Source organism: Taudactylus pleione, unplaced genomic scaffold (assembly GCF_031769625.1).
Source record: "Taudactylus pleione unplaced genomic scaffold, aTauple2 ptg000468l, whole genome shotgun sequence".
Lineage (NCBI taxonomy): Eukaryota > Metazoa > Chordata > Amphibia > Anura > Myobatrachidae > Taudactylus > Taudactylus pleione.
The window spans coordinates 3,279,961-3,301,177 of record NW_028284870.1 but is presented as its reverse complement, the minus strand read 5'-3'; positions in this window follow the sequence as shown (position 1 = coordinate 3,301,177).

The following is a 21,217-nucleotide window of genomic DNA, read 5'->3' as shown; positions in this document are numbered from 1 at the left end:
TTCATTTCGGATCTCATCAATCTTGTCCCTAAAATAGGAAGCAAAATCTTGTGCACAGATAGTAGCGGGTGGTTTGGGTGAAGGTGGGGTAAGAAGCAGTTTAAATGTATTAAATAGTCGCTTGGGGTTAGAGGCTTGAGCAGAGATAAGAGATTGGAAATATGTTTGGCAGTGTCTGATGTTTGCAAGGAAAATTTTTTATAATATAAGCACACCAATATACATGTCCAAGCGGCATCAACGGTTTATTTACAATCAAGCAATCCAAAGCCATTCGCTAGTGGTAATGACCATCAACGTCATCAGCGTGAAATCCCCCCTACCATCAAACATCCACAACCAGGAGGTTATATGAGGGTCAGCATCTGTCTGCAAACACGCCCTTACTGTACTTGGCCAACGTTAGAAAGCCCCTCCCTGTCCCGCCCCGTCAGACCCAAGTGCACATAAGTGTAAGATTTACATATATCTGCATGGGCGCTTATGCATACAGCCTGTTTTCTGGGCACAAATTATATGATTGGCATCTATGTACAACAAGTGATTGGCAATGATGAGGGTTATCTCTGTGCGGTATGGTGAACTAAAAGGTCTCTATTACAATAATATATATATAATTTAATTCTGTATTATGTGCTTCACAAACAGATCAAAACTAGTTCTGATTTAAAATTTTATTTTTTTTGTTCTTTATCCGTCTTTACCAAAAGTTTCTTTGAAGACTAGATTTTTTTCCCATGCACGGTTACGGGACAGAGATCAGCAGGATTAACAAATACCACAGTTTGCTGTCAGATCTAATTGTACACGGAGCACTGACCTTTAGCAAGACAAACAGCAAACACATGAGGCAGCCTTGCACTTTTCTTTGTATCTAACATATGTCAACCACAAATTGCTGCAGCAAGTGGCAAATTCAAAAAAAATTTGAGAAACAAGAAACTTAAACAAATGTCAAACACAAATATGTTCGACGACGTCTGTCTTACATACCTCTGAAACAAGATGGGCTTGGGTAAATCAAAGAATACTATTCTAGTCATCTGGTTATACATTTAGTAAATCTAGCCATACACTGAAAGATAATCTGTCAAATCAGGCAGGTTAACGACCATTATCAATGATTATCTGTTAGAGTATGGACATGAAAAATAATCAGCCAACTCTCAAGAATGGCAAACACGATCATGATATTTTGATTTGATCCGTCACGCAGGTTCAATTGATCAGACCATCGTTCTGCAGATTTCGGTTAATCTTACCAGTGTGTTGCAGAATCTAGAAGATAAATAAATCTCTGAATGTTTGTAGTCACTTTGGGGGCCATTTAATTTAGCGCAATATTGAATAGACCATGGACGGAGTTCCCAGAGCTATTCAATTGACTGCGCTGTTAAGTCCGATTAGAACCAGTTAAGTCAGAGAATGCTGCTTTTTGTGCCTTATGCTGGGTGTTTAGTCGCAGTAACCGTCATTTTCCGAATAAAGTTCTGGCTCCAAGGCTGTTAGCACTGCACTAAGCCGAAAATCTCACCACAGGAGGATGCGAGCAGAAATCCTGTAGTCGGACTTAACAGCGCGGTTAATTGAATAGCTCTGGGAACTCCTTCCTGCGGCTATTCAACATCGCGCTGAACTGAATCGCCCCCCCCCAGGTCAGATCTTTTGCATCTGTCAGACTGTTGTACTGTTTGTCAGAATGCCTGAAAATATATTTCAAGGTATGGACAGCTTAGGTTAACCCTGGTATTGAGTTGACTATACAATTATCGGGCAGATCAGACGATAATTGCATGATCAGCTGGATAATTGTATAGTGTGTATGCAGGAGCGTTACCTGTTAAACGACATCAAAGTCTTCTGCAACAGTCAGATCAGGAGGACAGGATCTGATATTCTGCAAATGCTATCTCTGGTTCCCAATATCCAGAGCCCTTTGCAGACATCTGCAGACATCACACACTGAGCTAAATATTGGTCAGTGTGTACAGGTGCCACTGATCTGCTAAATGCTCCGTCGGATCAGAGCATATGTAGGATCAGCAGAATTTATCTGCAAGTGTGCTACCCAGCATTAAGATAAGCATCTGTTGTACACGGAACATTTTATTTGATATAGCTTGTGGCAGGGTTTGACTTTGGTCAAGATATGGAGAGACTGGGAAACAGAGGTGTATTTATAATGGGTGCAGGGTGTGCGGTGCATATGGGCCCCTGTGTCCAGGTGGGTCCTGCACCGCACACCTTGCACCCATATTATACTTACTTCAGCGCTGTAAAAACGCCTGAAAATTGCCGCCGAAGCCATTTTCCTGTCGTTTTGTGCATGCGCAGTACAGAGAAAATTGCTGCCGCAGCCATTTCCCCAGTGACCTGCGTATGCACTATAGACTCTGGGCACACTCTAATGCCCAGAGTGTATCAGTGCGGCGCTGGCCGTGCTGCGCTTAGTGCGCTGCTGGCCACCAGGCTGAGAGGAGGGTACCTGTGACGGAGACAGCACACGAGCCCCCTTCTCTCTTGAAACGTGCCTGCTGGGAAATGCCATGTAATATGCTGAATATCTATAGTAATGCACCTAGTTTAACACACTGGGCCTGATTCAGAGCCGCTCGTAAGCGGCCGCTCGTTCGCTCCGAGCGATGTTCGCACAACTGCGCATGCGTATGGGTTGTAATATGCATGCGCAAACCAGTCATTGCGGTCGGAAATTGTGTGCTCGCAAAATAGCGAGTGCCTGCTAATTTGAGTGACAGAATGAGGCGTTTGTGGGTGGTAACAGGGGAAGGTGCTTGAAAACGGGGAGTGGAGATCCGAACGCAGGCGTGCCAAAAGGTCAAAACGGGGGTTTTAAGGGTGTGCATAATTAACAAAGCAGCGTCATCGGCCACGTCACTTGGTTGTTTCTTAGCCTGAACTGATCGCATGATTGCGGTAAGAAAATCCAACCACAAGCACTGAGAGTTCAGATGCCTTTCAATGTACTCGATTAATCTAATAAATAGCGGAGATGACGTAGGATGCGAGCGGCCAGGGGGCGTCTTTACAAAATAGCGAGCGCATATTTCGTTCACTCGCTCAGACATATAGGCGTCAACAGACCGCAAAGAGCGAGCACTCAATTTAAATAGCCGGCCTCTTTTTCCGAACGACCGTTCGCAAATAGCGTCCGGCTCTGAATCAGGCCCACTATTCAAAATGGGATATAATTTTCTAGTTTCTATTATAGCTGGGTTTCATACCTTTGTGCATGCAGACTAATTTTATAGACATAGAGATAGAAATAGCACAGGGGCAATAAATAATGACAACAACTAGCATCATTCATTGGTTGGAAAAAAAAATAAAAAAGTCGGTGACAATATATATGACTTAGGGGTCTATGTACTAGTAATCACGGCACTGCCACGATTTTATGTATCCATCTCCCCAGGAATATCCCTGCTATATACATAGGGGAACTCGCAGGGACAGCTGTTGCGGTAACCGCTGTCCCTGTGAGGTATATTCCCGGCATTTAGGAGAAATCTTTTACAGAAGTGAAAGACTTCTCCGGGGAAGATAACACTGCGCATGCGCACAGTCTCAGCTTCCGGGGGCCAGCCAGGGGCTGTGGGGGAGAGATCGAAAGATCTCTCTCCTGCACCAGGAGACCCCATAGGCTATCTTCAAATGGTGTAATCTACTGGGCTAAACTCCGAAAAGCTTTGCTTTTTGGAGTATAGTACATAGGGGTCAGATTGTAGTCCCCACTGACAATAATGGGGACTGCGATTTGAAGTGCTAATTAGCACTTTGCCGGAGATTTCTGTGAAATCTCCTGCATTGTGCTATTAGTACTTGGCAACAATACATAAAATTGTGCAGACACTGCAGTTTCTGCATCATTTTATGTAAAAATCAGCTTGATACATAGGCCCCTAGGAAGGAAATGTGAAATGTTACTGGCAAGTAGACCCATATCTTGTATAGTATAAACACTGGCAAATGTTTCCGAATGGTTTCAGTACTTTTGAGATAGCATTTATAAAACCTCTAATGCAGAACATACTGTATCAGAAATATTTGCTGCGTTGAGCACAATATAGTTTGCAGCAACCGTCCTTATAGTTCTCCATGCGGACAGCGATAAGTTTTTAATTTACCAATTGTTTACATTGTAGTTAACAGGATCAATTAAGCGACATCAACGCCGTTAAAATGATATTCCCTCTACACTGTACAGGTCAAGCAAAGAGTCAGCATGTTTTATCTTTCTTGTTTTAACATATAGAGTACATTCGTAATGGTCAAACAATGACCTCTCATCCACTGACCTTTCCCATTCTGTCTCGTCTCCTATTACCAAATTCAAGTCTGCTGTCTCCTCCTGAATACCCACACACCATAAATCTCCTTACCTTACTGTGTCCTTGTCTACTTCACAGGCAATACTTAGTGACTTGCCTGCAATAATTCCGGCTAGTTGTCACACTCCATCTGATGTAAGGTTGTGCTTGCAACAAAGTGTGGAGAATGGATCACAGAAAATGCACCAACGTTTCTGTTGAAGAAGTTTTGTCGTTGTGACATTCTATAAAGTTTGTTTTAAAGGGGCACTAAGAAACCTTCTCAGGTGGTAAGGATTATAGTGAGATGATATACAACAGAGACAAGAAAATACATCTTAATTTAAGCATCAAGTAAATGGGCGTTTTGAATGTAAACACCTTAATGCTTGGTTCGCCCAGATTGATTCTTGCTGTGAGGCCTTAGTAACGCAGTAATTCACTATGGTTTCAGGGGCAGGCGATTTAAATTCAATCAATTAAGAAAAACAATTTGACTTTATGAGAATTTTTTGTAATTAATTTCTTTACATTGGTCACTTAAAGAAAAAATAACCTTCCTGTGTTCTTTATTTATAAATACAATGGTCTGTTTATTAAGATACAGTATGTTACTCTGAAAACCATGCGGAAAACCCATTTTTGGAACTTTTAGGATCAGGGGGATTCATCAAACCGTTAATGGATAGATATAGAAGCCATCTTCTACGTTGAGTACAAAATAGATTTCAGCAGCGATCATGATAATTATCTGCGGGGATAAATATGTGCTGGAATTTAACAAGCTCTGAAAGGGTATCTTCGTATGGCGTTAGCCAGTCTCCGCTTTGGGAAGAGCCTATCAGGAGAGGGATCGTCTGTGCCCTCACTAGTGCACTGGATCTCCTACCATCCTTCTGAGCAGAGATATCGCTACATGCATATGGAGCCTGATGGCTTATATGTATGCACCGTGGCACAGCCATGTCCATACCAGGCAGCATAGTAATAACAGAAGTTAGCACTAAGCTGGTATGTGCTCACCTGGACAGCATATTTTTGGATGTGTTGTCCCAGCTGGTGTTCAATGATAAATTGCCCCAAAGATTATTCTCTAAAGTAGGTACACACTAGACGACTTGCAAACGATGCAATGTCATCAACGATTTCCCTTTAACTCCCGGGCAAACGATCTAGTGCATACACACTGTGTAATCTAAAGGTGCATACACATGGTCAGATTTTTCCTTCAGATCTGAACGATAACGATTTAAAAAATCGTTCATATCTGAAGGAAAATCTGACATATTTGACATATCTGTCAGATCTGTCAGATGAATGATTTGAACGATGCGCGTTCCCGATGGTCAGATAACGATATCTGACATCTGATGTGTTTGCAGTCAGACTTGGACGATTTCCATTCATTTTAATGCAGTCAAAAATCGTTCAAATCTTTGGTAAAAATCGTTCATCTGACAGATCTGACAAATCTGACCGTGTGTATTCTCCATTACAAATGACCAAGCGATATATCTTGCATCGTTTGGTGGTTAGATCGTTAACTATATAATGTAACCATATCGCCTGGCCTTTTGGTAATGCATACACACTGGATGATCTGAGGGGAATCTTTAACGAGATTGATAGATCTTCCTGCATGTACAAAAGATCTAAGGATGCGACGAACAATGCAAAGGGAGCGCGCATAGTGCGTACACACTTGGGGGTCTATTTACTAAGCTGTGTTAGGAGATAAAGTGAATGGTGATAAGGTACCAGCCAATAAGCTCCTAACTGCCATTTTTCAAACACAGCCTGTGACATGGCAGTTAGGAGCTGATTGGCTGGTACCTTATCACCGTTCACTTTATCTCCTAACACAGCTTAGTAAATAGACCACTTGATGATTTGTTGTTCCGATGCATCGGAATCGGCCAAATCGTTCAAAATATCGTGTTAGTATGTATAAGTGATATTTAATTTAATGAGGTGCATTTGCATTATTAAATATGCCCCATAAAGCTATTTGAGGCAATACAATTGCAACATTGCGTGATTAAAGGAGATCATTGCATTGCACTACATTTGTATAGTAGAGAAGATACCATAGAAAGTAATATACGGTAATTCAAAATGTATAACTTCTGTTCTGCACTAATCTCTTGATTAGTATATAACCAGCGACAGATAACAGGTGGCGTCAACAGTGACAACTGCACATTCCTTTCTAATTTACTGCAATCAGCACTTTGCTAAAGGTAACGTGGACTAGGACAAGAGACCTCCCAGTCTTTTGGAGACCCTCATTCCTACCAATCTTAGCACAAGCCAAGTTGGAATTTTGTTTATCTGCTGCAGCTTCCAGAGTCTCGTCTTGTTTGCCTGTTTATTGACTTTGGGGCTGAAGCACAAATGGCTGCAATATGAGCACAATTTACTATTGAAATACTTGCATAGAAAAACTGAGTATTCCTGACAGAGATGAGCGGTTCAGAGATTGCTGAAAACGGAACACACCTGAACTTTGGGGTTCCAAGACGAACCGTGTCCTGACTTGGGTCTTCTGGCCAAGTTCAGAACTCTGATTTAAAAACCGGATCTTGTGTGCTTTGGATGGCATTTAAGTCCCTCCCACGTTATTTCAGGTGCTGTGAGGTGGTCAGAATTGACTGGAAATTAATGTTATTTATGTAAATAATATTATAGGAACAAAAACAGGTCCAAGTTACATGATTTTAACTGTTTTTATACATTTTTAGTTAAATCAGAAACCAAACTGAACCAAAACACTTGAGGGTGGTTTTGCCAAAACCAAAACATGACGATGATTTAGAACCAGAACCAAAACCAAAACACAGGGGTCTGCGTACATTTCTAATTCTTGCCCATATACAGAGCTCAAGATGCACAAATGTTTGTACATTTTGCTGTCCTTCACTGTTTGATGACTTACTTAATACTAGTTCATGCAGATATGTTCAAATCAATACACCAGATCCACTGGAGCTCAAACACAAAAGAAATATACTTTTATAGTGTAAGTAATCAAATAAGCTCCAGTAATGCAATGTAGAAAAAGCTTAATAAACATGATTTTTTTTATTAGGCCTTGTACCAATTTATGAGAAACTTTCTTCCCTTTATAATTGCCTGAAGGTTGATTGTCTTTAACTTCTGCCTACATTGACACTAATGAAAGAAAAATAGTTACTTCAGTATATAGAAAGATGAAACCTGGGGCAATAGCCCTTCCCTTTCAATTATAATCACAAGATAGACTCTCACAGACAGCCTTTCTGCCAAAACTTTCAGGTGATAATGAACCTCTAAGGGGCAGCCAGGTTGGCACAGAAGGGGCAGGAAAGTGGGTGGTAGGGGGGGCGTGGTGGCATGATCTAGTTTTCGTGGTCCCGTCCCAGCTATACAGTACAGTGAAAACAGGCACTGTATAGCGGAGGCGAGGCTACAATGACGTGATTCAGTGCAAATTGCATCATCGCCCTCCTGGACCACCCACTTGTGCTATGAAGTGGGCAACTGCTTGGTGTGCAAGCGGGTGGAGGGGGAGACTTGCCCGCTTTTCCGGGTGGCCGGGAGCACCACCCAATTTTTGGGAGCCTCCCGACCATTCCGGGAGACTAAGTAAGTATGTCACAATTGTATGAAAACTCCTTTGCTGTATCTACTTTTGAAGGCTTCTGTCCAACCTTGCTCCTCCCATCCAGGTGCAGGCAGGCAGGTGTAGTTGTCAGAATAACTCAACTTGGGTTTAGGCACCCCTGGGGGGAGGTTAGGGTTAGGCACTTGGGAAGGAGGTTATGGTTAGGCACCCCTAAGGGAGGGTTAGGGTTTTTTTGGGAGGAAGGTTAGGGATAGACTAGAAACTTACCCTGTTGGGATCTGGTCCATTCTAGCTTCAGGCGTCGGTATTACATTACGACGTCAGCCCAGCGGGATATAATACTGATTCCCATAAAATCAGTAGCAATCATATTTAATTATAAGGCATTTTTTCACCCACCCGCCTCTTTATTCTCCAACATAAATAGCAGTATTGTTTTATAAATAAGTATAATTCCCCCTAAACTATCCTAACATTAAATCAGTAGCATTCATATTTAATAAATAGGTTCCACCAACCCCAAAATCAAAAAAATATCATACACATTTAATGCAAAGGCCCACAATACATTGATAGCATTCAAAATATGTTAAAAGCCTCTATTAAACCCACAATTAATAGTTCCCTCCCAACACCAGTACTCACATATCATTACCCATTATAAACCCCTCACACCAGTCCCCACATCTGCTTATCCTGCTTCTACATTTCTCTCCCCAAAACATTACCCCGCCGGTACCTGCAGTATATTGATAATACCCTCAGTATTCTTACTGGCTCTGTAGAATTCTCTTGGAGACATAGGCCCTCATTCAGACGCGGTCGCAAGAAGCGAGCGCTCTCTCTGAATGAGGGCGGCCGCTTCACTTTTCAAGTGCGGCCTCCTGGTCGCTAGCTAAGCTGTGGGTTAACACCCACAGCTTTAGTGACCGACCAGGTTGATGGTCGTGATGGTCAAGACCATCGTAACCATCGGGGCTTGCGATGAGACCCTAAGGTTGGGTCTCAGCAACCGCAAGCCCCAGGGACCTTCCTGCTCTGATTGAGCAGGAAGCTCCCCACTGACATCACTGCTGATGTCAGTGCGGCCACCCACAAAACGGCAGGCGTTCCGTCAGGAACGCCTCAGTTTGTGTAGCCACCCCCCTACCCTGCCTAGACAATGGGGCGAGCTGTCGATCAACATCGACAGCCGCCTCTTTTGTAGTGAGCTCCGGAGCGAGAGAATTTCTCTCTCGCTTCGGGGCTTGCACACGCGCAGTGCGGCCGCTGCGCGTCTGCAGGGCCTTAACATCGACCCGGTTGCGAGCGCTTAGCGCTTGCGACCAGGTCTGAATGAGGGCCACAGTCCTCTATTGCCACCAGTAAGTGATTCAGCAGGGAAGATAATATGTTTGGAGAGGGTAGGAAGAAATATGATAAACAATATAAAGGAGGTAGAAAGCCCATGGCTCAGTATAGCACTGGTAAGGCCAACCTAGACTGACTAACAAAGCACAGGCCTGGGGGCCATGCCACACTGCCCATGGCAAGCACACCCTTTAGTGCACAGCATTACAATTATGAAGGGCTTATAATTTGCCATGTTATGGTGATTCTGCTATCATTGCAATATTTCTCCTCTAGCACCCCACTTACCTACAGTATAAATACTGCTCTGTTCTCCTTAGATTGCCTCATTATTAGTTACCCATATAGTGTAAGCTATCTCTCCTTATGGTCTATTTACTAAGCCTTGAATGGAGATAAAGTGAATGGAGATAAAGTCTTAGCCAATCAGCTCTTAACTGCCATGTCACAGGCTGAGTTTGAAAAATGACAGTTAGGAGCTGGTTGATTGGTACTTTATCTTCGTTCACTTTATCTCCACCCAAGGCTTAGTAAATAGACCCCATGTATTTTTAATCATTTTCACATATTTTGTTAGTAATAGCAGGAATTTAAGGGATATCCTTTAGTAACTATCTGAACACATTTGAAATGCGGGTTTTACTTAGAACTCTTCAGCATCACTGTATGTACAGTATGCAGTTATCCTGTACAGGCTATCACTGAACCTGGTCTATTGATGTACTTCTGTCTGGTTCAGCATTGCAGTTTTGGCAAATACATTGATACAGGTTGAGTCTCCCATATCCAAAATGTTTGGAACCAGGTGTATTTTGGATATGGGAATATTCCATATTTTGGAATAATTACATACCATAATGAGATATCTTGGGAATGGGACCCAAATCTAAAAACAGAATGCATTTATGTATTATATACACCTTATACACACAACCTGAAGGTCATTTTATACAATACTTTTAATAATTTTGTGCAACAAAAAAAGTTTCGCTACATACATGAAATTAATTTAGGTTTCATCTACACCTTTTTCACACAGCCTGAAGGTTCTTTTATACTATATTTTTAATAATTGTGTTCTTTAAACAAAGCTTGTGTACATTGAACCATTAGAAAGCAAAGGTTTCACTATCTCAGTCATGCTAATAATATTCCGTATTTTGGAATATTTCGTAATTCGGAATATTTGGATATGGGAGAATCAACCTGTATATACGTACATGTAAAAATATATATGTGATTTAGGGGATCTTTTCTTATTGTATCAACTTGTAGTTCAGGCTTTGTTGCCTTTTAAATACCGTTCTGCGGATTGGCCTTGGATAGATTATTTGTAACCAGAAGGAGCTCAATTCTGTCATTAACGTATTGTTTATTGTAACTGTAATATTATCAGAACTCTGTGTATTATGTTTATGTTTTGTGCTGGAACGTTCAGCTTGTTGCGTCCCCCATGCAGTCACACGGTAAGCAGCCTGCGGTAGTCCTGGGATCTCTGATGTGTGACACAGTTTAACTTGGCTCTCAGTCTGTGCTTTTAGCTCACAAGCTTTGATAATCTAGTGCTGACAAATAGGAAAGACACTACAAAAGGTGCTTGTGGGACATGCATCGTGTGTTTCCTTTCTACGTCATCTGCACCTTCTCTGAAGACAGGTCTGTAAATCAGGTCACTCATCAAAAATATGTTCCCTAAATGGATTATTTGCAACAGCAGATTAACACATTGTTCATGAGAGACCTCAGTGACTGATGAAGTCATAGGCACTGACAGACTAATTTACGTCACGTTACAATGATGGAAACATGATCTTGAAAGGATAAATACTTACTGCCAGAATATTTATTGTTATATAAACCCCCTTCCTAATTAACAGAATTGTGGTGGCACTGATGGTAGGAGGGCATTTACAAATAGTTTTCAGGAGATACCCCCGTCAGAATGAGCAGAATGTAGTGTGAGCACAGCAGAAGGTAGGTTGTTAATAGCAAGTGACTGGACAGCTGAAGAATGGGTGGGTTTTCCCAAAACCAGATATATATTGGGGCGGATGGGCCTACAGCCCCAGGTCATTTACTGTTGGCCGTAAATCAAAAGTATTAAAATCATATATCTATTTTCCTCACAAACTGATGCAATTTTTCTGATAGCGTAATGGTTGTAATGGCCACACCCACACAGCACTGGTCACACCTCCTCTGCTTCTCACAATAAGTCCTTGATCATATTCAGCCCCAGGCCCATGTGGCCAGGGGCGTAACAATAGCCCCCGCATACCTAGTGTTGACTTGGGTACGCGGTGGCTTGGGGGTTGCGGTAGCTTGGGGTCTACTATTACACACTACATATATAAATTATCCTCAGGATTGAGTAATAAATTTATAATATCAGTGTGGGATCTTAACAGTTCTTTGAGCTTTGGGGCAGTGTTTATGCAGTTCCATGCGGTCTTTCAGTCCTAGAATATGCTGAAAATGTCCCTCCAAAAATGGCCATCACCGTCTAGAAGGAGACAGAAGCTAGAGGTCCTACTTGACTTCTAGTGTCTGTCAGGGAAGCACAGCACACATAGCGTTACCCGGAAGAGCTGGGAATGCTGTGCCGTCGGGATAAGATGTAGAAAGCTGCATCTTCGGCCATGAAACCCCAGAAAATGAGCATGATACCCCTGACAATGAGCATGAAACCCCTGGCACAAGCATGTAACCCCTGACAACAAGCATGGAAACCCATAGCATGAAACCACTAGCAACACACATGGAAACCCATAGCATGAAACCAATGGCAACGGGCATGAGACCCCTGACAACGAGCAGGTAATATAAAAGTAATTAGAAGCCTTACTGTGGGGCATAAAATGGTGTTATGGGCATAACTGTATATGGCATAATGTGAAATGTGCATTACAGTATGTGGAATATTGTGTAAGGGGCATTAAGGTTTTTGGCATATTGTGTGAGAGGCATTACGGTGTGTGGCATAATGTGTAATGGGCATTACAGTGTGTGGCATAATGTGTAATGGACATTATTGTGTGTGGCATAATGTGTAATGGGCATTACGGTGTGTGCCATAATGTGTAATGGGCATTACGGTGTGTGGCAAGGAGAGAGTTCCAAAGTTAAGGAGCAGCATGGGCAAAATCTTGGAGGAGGGAGTGGGGGGGAAGTAATTAGGTGGCAGGAGTGACGGCATGCATTTGTTGAGTGAAGTGGACGGGCTGGAGTTTGAAGGGAGATGAGGTCCAAGATGTAAATGGGAGAGTATTGGGTGAGGGCTTTGTAAGTGAGTGTAAGAGCCTTGAATTGGGTTCTGAAGGGGAAGGGGAGCCAGTGTAGGGCTTGAGGAGAGGGGAGGCAGATGTGGAATGTTTGGAGAGGAAGATGAGCCAAGCAGCAGCATTCTGGACAGATTGGAGTGGAGAGAGGTGGGAGTCTGGAAGCCCAGATAGGAGGAGGTTACAGTCCAATCTGAAGATGACTAGTGAGTGGATGAGGGTTTTAGTAGCATCCAGGGTGAGAAAGGGTCTGAACCAGGAAATATTTTTTAGATGGAAATGGCAGCACTGTTATAGGTGCTGAATGTGTGATTTGAAGGAGAGGGAGGAGTCCAGAATAACTCCAAGACAGTGGTAGAGGGGGGGGCTAGAGGGGATAGTGGTGCCATCAGTTGATAATGAAATTGTGGGCCTATGCGGGAGGGTGGGAAGATGATCAGCTCTTTCTTAGACATGGTAAATTTAAGAAAGCATTGAGACATCCAGAAAGAGATAGCTTAGAGACAGTTGGAGATACAGGTGAGGACAGAGGGGGAGAGGGGGTAAGGTCAGGGGAGGAAAGGTAGATCATCAGCATAGAGATGATTTTGGAGATCAAAAGAGTTCATGAGTTCACCTAAAGAGGACGTATATAGGAAGAATGGGATAGGTCCAAGGACAGAACCTTGGGGAACACCTACTGCTAGTGGAAGTGGGAGAGAAGAGGAGTCATGAGAGGAGACAGAGAAGTGTCGGTCAGAGACGTAGGAGGAAAAGCCAGGAGAGGGCAGTGTCACGTAGATCAAGGGAGTGAAGGATTTGCAGGAGGAGAGGGTGGTTCACAGTGTCAAAAGCAGCAGAGAGGTCAAGGAGAATGAGCAGAGAGTAGTGGCCCTTGGATTTACCAGCAAGGAGGTCATGAAGGCAGTTTCAGTGGAGTGGAGAGACCAGAAGCCAGATTGAATATGAGTGAAGGAGGGAGTGGGAGGAAAGAAAGGTGGTAAAGCGGTTGTAAACAATACGCTCAAGGAGTTTGGAAGCAAAAGGAAGGAGAGAGATGGGTCAGTAGTTGGAGAGTGTGTTACATAGAAACAAAGAATTTGAGGCAGATAAAAACCACTTGGCCCATCTAGTCTGCCCTGTGTTGGAATCAAGTGTAGGTTTTTAAGAATGGGAGAGACAAGGACCTTGAATGCAGAAGTGACAATGCCAGATGAGAGGGAGAGCTTGAGGAGGTGGGCAAGAATTGGAATAGGCAGAAGGATAGAGGTAGCGGAGGAGGTGGGAAGGAATAGGGTCAAGGGAGGAGGTGACAGAGGGAGATGACTTGACGAGGGCCATGACTTCCTCTCCAGTTACAGGGGAGAAGGATGTCAGAGTGGGTAAGATGAATGGGGAAGAGTGGTCTATGAATAGAGGGGGTAGAGTGCTGAGGGTCTGGAGTAAATTTTAGATGTAAAGTAGGTGGCAAAGTCAAGTGCAGAGAGCGAGGAAGGGAGACAAGGAGGGGGTGGGCAGAGGAGGGAGTTGAAGGTGGTGAAGAGACGCTGGGGATTTGAGGACTGGGAGGAGATGAGGTTCTTGAAATATGATTGTTTAGAGAGGGATAGGGCAGCACTGTAGGTTGAGAACATAAAGTTGAAATAAAAGAAGTCTGCCTTAAAGCGTGATTTCATCCACTGTTGCTCGGCAATTCATGAACACTTTTTCAGGTATCTGGTGCATTTGGAATGCCAGGGTTGAAGTGTGGATCTGCAAAGGTGAGTAGTGATTGTCGGAGCAACAGTGTCAAGAGCAGAAGTGAGGCATTGTATAGGGAAGTGGCTTGTTCAGGGCAGGAGAGAGAGCATATAGGGGAGAGAAGTGAGTCAAGAAGGGAGGGAAAAAAATTGTGTCAATAGCCTCAATGTTATGCTTAGTGATGGTTGCTTTAGAAGGTAGAGGAGGGGAAGGAGAGAGCAATAAGTTAAAAGAGAGAAGGTGATGGTCAAAGAGGGGGAATGGGGCATTGGAGTAATCTGAAATATCACAGCAGTGAGTGAAGACCAGATCAATTGAGTGCCCACTCACATGGGAGGGTGAGGAGGTCCATTGGAAGAGATCAATTAAAGATGTGAGGGTAAGGAGATTAGAGGCAGAGGATTCTGTGGGGATATTAATTGGAATTTTGAAGTCACCTAGGATAATGGAGGAGAGAAAGTGAGAGAGCCATGAGGCAAAGTTGTCAAGGAAACCTTCTAAAGAGGACACATTTAGGAGTTGCCCATAGCAACCAATCAGGTTAAAGCAATAATTTATATAGCACATTCTAAAATGATTTGTAGAATCTGAGTTTTCTCTCCCCCACACCGACGAGTGAGATGTTAATACATCTTAGTGTTATTGTTCCTGCTTCGCCTCGATAATAGAGGAAGTGGAATAGCGATATAATATATCTACCCCTCTGTTAGTGATTCCAGGACTATGTTTGACAGGGGCAGAGTGATGATATGTGAGAGGAATAGAGGGAAGCTGGAAGTCACAGACTGAGAAACAGATAGTGAAAGAGCATTATTCCGAAATAAAACTGTTCATAGAGGGGTTGATTCAATTAGCCTCGAGGGAGCTCATCTCACCCCCCTGGTGTCACTGGACTCACAGATTTTTGACCGCAGCCCTTATGTGTTCAGGTTTTTTTTTATTAAATCAAAAGCAGAATCCTTGTAACACATCGCACATTTTTGCAAAAAAATAAATAAAACAAAATGGAGTTCCCTGGCCTCAGGAGTTTATAATCTATATGGTACATAGGAGCATATACTGTACAGTTGCACTACGGCAAATTAAAAGTGCAATTCAGTAAACACATGATTTTCTCTTAATGCACTTTTTTTTGCAGAGAATGTTTTGCCATCTGTGTTATCTCCAACTACTAAAGGAGGCTGCTGTCAGGCTCATCCAAACAGCATTTCATATTCTACTTCCCCGCGCCGGGTCACATTTTGACAAACTATGTTATAGGACAAAGGAGTCAATTAAGAATCCCAGTAAAGCCTAACACATAGCTGAAAAATATCTCAGCTTCTTAGATCTGAACTCTGCACTTCATTGTTCAGAATGATTTTATCTTACTATCTCAGAAGCAGTACATCCCCACTATAGCATGGAATCCCAATACTTTTATAGCTCCGAACTATGGCCCTGATTTTGAGTTGGACGCATCTGACCGGCGCTATCCTGCACAGACATAGCAGCCTGTGTACTAGTTTATACTCATGTGAGAATCCCTCCTTGTGTACTAACAAAGCCTATCCCACCCATTGTGCTTACATCCAAAGCCTTCATCAATAGCATTGGGACTCATGCCAGCCAAATGCTTGGTGCAAATGATCCATCTCAAACAGATGGTCCCATCTCCGTGTGCACGCTACGATCGAGCAAGAAAGTCTGCTTCCTCACAATACTCCCATGATCTTCCCATGAGACAGAAGAGATCCATGAGATTACCAACTTTTTAAAACTCCTCTCCGGGAGCAGCCGATTCACGCCATTTTAGCCCCACCCCCTCATAAGGACCCGCAAATTTCCCGTAAAATCTCCCGATCCTTAAAACTTCACAAGAAAGTGGGCGGGATGTGGGATCTGCCTATTCCTCCGGGGGTACGGAGGGGCTACCCAAAAAATCGTGACTCTCTCACAACTTCAGGAAGAGTAGGCAAGTATGCCGTGAGGTCATGGGCGCTGAAAGAGGGGGGAGCGGGTAATACTTACCTGGGCCGGGTTGAAGGGAACAATGGCTTCAACTACCGCCCCCTATGGCTCTGCCCATTACCGCTGGCCACACCGGTATAGCAGGGTAGCTGCAGCAGCATATTGGGCAGTTAGAAGAGACATGTACTGTACTAAGCTCTGGAAAGTGATAACTTAGAGAGTGATAAATTACCAACCAATCAGCTCCTAACTATCATGGTACAGGCTGTGTTTGAAATATGACAGGAGCTGATTAGTTGGCAGTTTATCACTCTCCAATTTATCACTTTCTAGAGATTAATACATCTGCCCCTCAATACAGCAGTCTCCTCCAAGGCCGGATTTACACGCCTGATCTTTTCTTCAAGGTGCTGTACATGGATGGACCAGAAATGAAAACATAGTGCTATGGATTGTTGAGGGAGGGGTGCTCCAAAACTGGTATCTTGCCTAGGGCCCCATGAGGTCTAAATCTGGCTCTGGTCTCCTCTCACTGCCCACTGTGCCTCTGCGGCTGTACTGCTGTACAGACACAGCCAGCGGTAGTGGGCAGAAAGATTACAGGTGGGGGCAATTGGACTGAGAAATGGCACCGCTCATGATACTCCCAACAGACAGGAGAATTCCGTGTGATCTCAAGGCCATCCGGCCAATTGCTGTGGCTCAGGGGGCTGCTATCTCTGTCAGTGGATACCAAGCAACAAAAGGTTAATACTCTCTTCCAACGCGTTTCAATAAATGTGTTGTACAGCTGAATATGAGATGAAGGTTAGTCAACACAGATGTCCGTAACCATGCTGGATGGTTTATTATGGTAACAGCGGTGTACACAGAGGCCCTGATTCAGACCCGGACGCTCTGACAGAGCGCTCGCTCTGAATCAGGGACGTCCCACTGAATTTTTAGAGCGGCCTCCTGGCCGCTCGTATAGCTGTATATCAGAGCCGAAAGCACTCCCACTGACATCACTTGTGATGTCAGTGGGGCCGGCCCCAGACGGTAGGCATTCCCATGGGAACACCTCCGTCTGGCCCGGCACGCCCACCAAAGGGGGCATGCTGTCACTCAACATCGACAGCACGCCCCCTTTGTAGCGAGACTCATAGGGACGGCTTGCCTATCGCTATCCGGTTCTCGTGCATGCGCACGACGGAGCCTCCTCCGTCGTGCACACGTGCACTGGGCTAACATCGACCCGCTTGTGAGCGCTCAGCACTCGCCAGCGGGTCTGAATTAGGCCCAGAGTTAATAGGGGTGACAGTGGTATACATAGTAGCTGTTAACAGCAGGACCAGTAATGGTGGCTATGGTCTCTAGCAGGAACTAAGTACTGCACGTTTGTTCGCGAATGTACTAAGTACTACACAGGGTTCGCAAATGCCTACTGGTGACATCATCCCGCAGGCTCGAGAACATTTAATGTTCTATACACACACTACTGGATTATTGTTCCTATTTGAACGATTATCTATCCTAAAGATCATCACAGATGACGTTTTAGAACTATCAAGCAGAAATGTTGCACATCTCAAAATGTGCACAAAAATTGCTCATTCTTTCTGACAAATGTTCTGCAGTAGGGCCAGATTAGATCAACAGATACAACTGGTTTTGGAATGATAGTCAGCACCAGGTGCTGTGTAGGAACTCTGACATTATCAGACCAAAGGACGAATAGTAGCTGTTAGGCCCGATTATTGCACAGTACAGTGCATCCGGAAAGTATTCACAGCGCTTCACTTTTTCCACATTTTGTTATGTTACAGCCTTATTCCAAAATGGAATAAATACATTTTTGTCCTCAAAATTCTACACAGAATACACCATAATGACAACGTGTAACAAGTTTTTTTTGAGATTTTTGCAAATTTAATAAAAAAAAAACATCTAAGAAATCACATGTACATAAGTATTCACGGCCTATGCTCAATACTTTGTTGATGCGCCTTTGGCAGCAATTACAGCCTCAAGTATTTTTGAATATGATGCCACAAGCTTGGCACACCTATCTTTGGGCAGTTTCGCCCATTCCTCTTTGCAGCACCTTTCAAGCTCCATCAGGTTGGATGGGAAGCTTTGGTGCACAGCCATTTTCAGATCTCTCCAGAGATGTTCATTCGGATTCAAGTCTGGGCTCTGGCTGGGCCACTCAAGGATATTCACAGAGTTGTCTTGAAGCCACTCCTTGATATCTTGGCTGTGTGCTTAGGGTCATTGTCCTGCTGAAAGATGAACAGTCAGCCCAGTCTGAGGTCAAGTGCACTCTGGAGCAGGTTTTCATCCAGGATGTCTCTGTACATTGCTGCATTCATCTTTCCCTCTATCCTGACTAATCTCCCAATTCCTGCCACTGAAAAATATTCCCACAGTATGATGCTGCCACCACCATGCTTCACTGTAGGGATGGTATTGGCCTGGTGATGACCGGTGCCTGGTTCCTCCAAACATAACGCCTGGCATTGATGCCAAAGTGTTCAATCTTTGTCTCATCAGACCAGAGAATTTTGTTTCTCATGGTCTGAGAGTCCTTCAGGTACATTTTGGTAAACTCCAGGCGGGCTGCCATGTGCTTTTTACTAATGAGTGGCTTCCGTCTGGCCACTCTACCATACAGGCCTGATTGTTGGATTGCTGCAGAGATGGTTGTCCTTCTGGAAGGTTCTCCTCTCTCCGCAGAGGAATGCTGTAGCTCTGACAGAGTGACCATCGGGTTCTTGGTCACCTCCCTGACTAGGGCCCTTCTCCCACGATCGCACAGTTTACACTGCAGGCCAACTCTAGGAAGAGTCCTGGTGGTTCTGAACTTCTTCCATTTACGGATGATGGAGACCACTGTGCTAATTGGGACCTCAAATCAGCAGAATTTTTCTATACCCTTCCCCAGATTTGTGCCTCGAGACAATCCTGTCTCGGAGGTCTACAGACAATTCCTTGGACTTCATGCTTGGTTTGTGCTCTGACATGCACTGTCAAGTGTGGGACCTTATATAGACAGGTGTATGCCTTTCAAAATCATGTCCAAACAACTGAATTTACCACAGGTAGATTCAAATTAAGCTGTAGGAACATCTCAAGGATAATCAATGGAAACAGGATACACCTGAGCTCAATTTTGAGCTTCATGGCAAAGGCTGTGAATACTTATGTACATGTGATTTCAGGTTTTTTTTAAATAAATTTACAAAAATCTCAAAAAAACTTTTTACACGTTGTCATTATGGGGTATTGTGTGTAGAATTTTGAAGACAAAAATTAATTTATTCAATTTTGGAATAAGGCTGTAACATAACAAAATGTGGAAAAAGTGAAGTGCTGTGAATACTTTCCAGATGCACTGTATGTATCTAGCTTTACACTCTGTAATCAGGACTTAGGAAAGAGAGTAATGGGTTATTCTGTGTACTGAGTCCCTGATTCAGAGCCGGACGCTCTGACAGAGCGCTCGCTCTGAATCAGGGCCGTCCCTCCTTCTTTTTGGAGCGGCCTCTTGGCCGCTTGCATAGCTGTGGGTGAACAACCACAGCTATAGCGAGCGGCCAAAATGATGGTCGTGATGGCCAAGACCATCGCGACCATCGGGCTTGCGACGAGACCCTTGTGGTAGGGTCTCGCTGCCTCAAGCCCTGGAGTGCTTTTGGGTCTATCAGAGCCAAAAGCACTCCCACTGACATCACTAGTGATGTCAGTGGGGCCGGCCCCAGACGGTAGGCGTTCCCATGGGAACGCCTCTGTCTGGGCAGCCACGCCCCCGGCACGCCCACCAAACCACCATCGACACCATCACCATCGACAGCACGCCCCCTTTGGTGCGAGACCCATAACGATGGCTTGGCTTGGCATGCGCACTTGGGAAACATCAACCCGCTTGCTAGCGCTCAGAGCTCACGAGCGGGTCTGAATTAGGCCCTGAATGCAAAATGTTGAGAGTCAATATGTCGACATCACAATGTCAACATGGATAAAATGTCAACATTGTAATATTTTGAATGTCAACCGGCAGAATGTTGACAGTCCATTTTAGGATTACGCTGTGATTAGGGTTAGGCTGCTGTTAGGGTTGGATTAGGCTGCAGATAGGTTTAGGATAAGGGTTATTGATAAAATCAGCTAAATATGGACACACCAACTGTCATTCTTACAATGATGCCATTACTGTATGTGAATTTTCGGACATTTTGTACCACACTTTTGTTTCTGCATTGTGTGCTTGGAACTAAGGGCCTAATTCAGAGCCGCTCGTAAGCGGCCGCTCGTTCGCTCCGAGCGATGTTCGCACAACTGCGCATGCATATGGGTCGTAATACGCATGTGCGAACCATTCATTGCGGTCGGAAATTGTGTGCTCGCAAAATAGCGAGTGCCTGCTAATTTGAGTGACAGAATGAGGCGTTTGTGGGTGGTAACAGGGGAAGGTGTTTGAAAACGGGGAGTGGTGATCCGAACGCAGGCGTGCCAAAAGGTCAAAACGGGCGTTTTAAGGGTGTGCATAATTAACAAAGCAGCGTCATCGACCACGTCACTTGGTTGTTTCTTAGCCTGAACTGTTCGCATGATTGCGGTAGGAAAATTCAACCACAAGCACTGCGAGCTGTTCAGATGCCTTACGATGTACTCGATTAATCAAATAAATAGCGGAGATGACGTATGATGCGAGCGGCCAGGGGGCGTCTTTACAAAATAGCAAGCGCATATTTTGTTCGCTCGCTCAGACATAGAGGCGTCAACAGACCGCAAAGAGCGAGCGCTCAATTTAAATAGCCGGCCCCTTTTTCTGAATGAGCGAGCGCAAATAGCGTCTGGTTCTGAATCTGGCCCTAAATGCATACAGTATATTTGGGTGAGTATGATATGTTGATATCCTAATCCTAACCCTAACTGCCACGTAACCCTAACTGCAACATAACCCTAATGCAAACCCTAACTGGCGCGTAACCCTAATCCTAAACCTA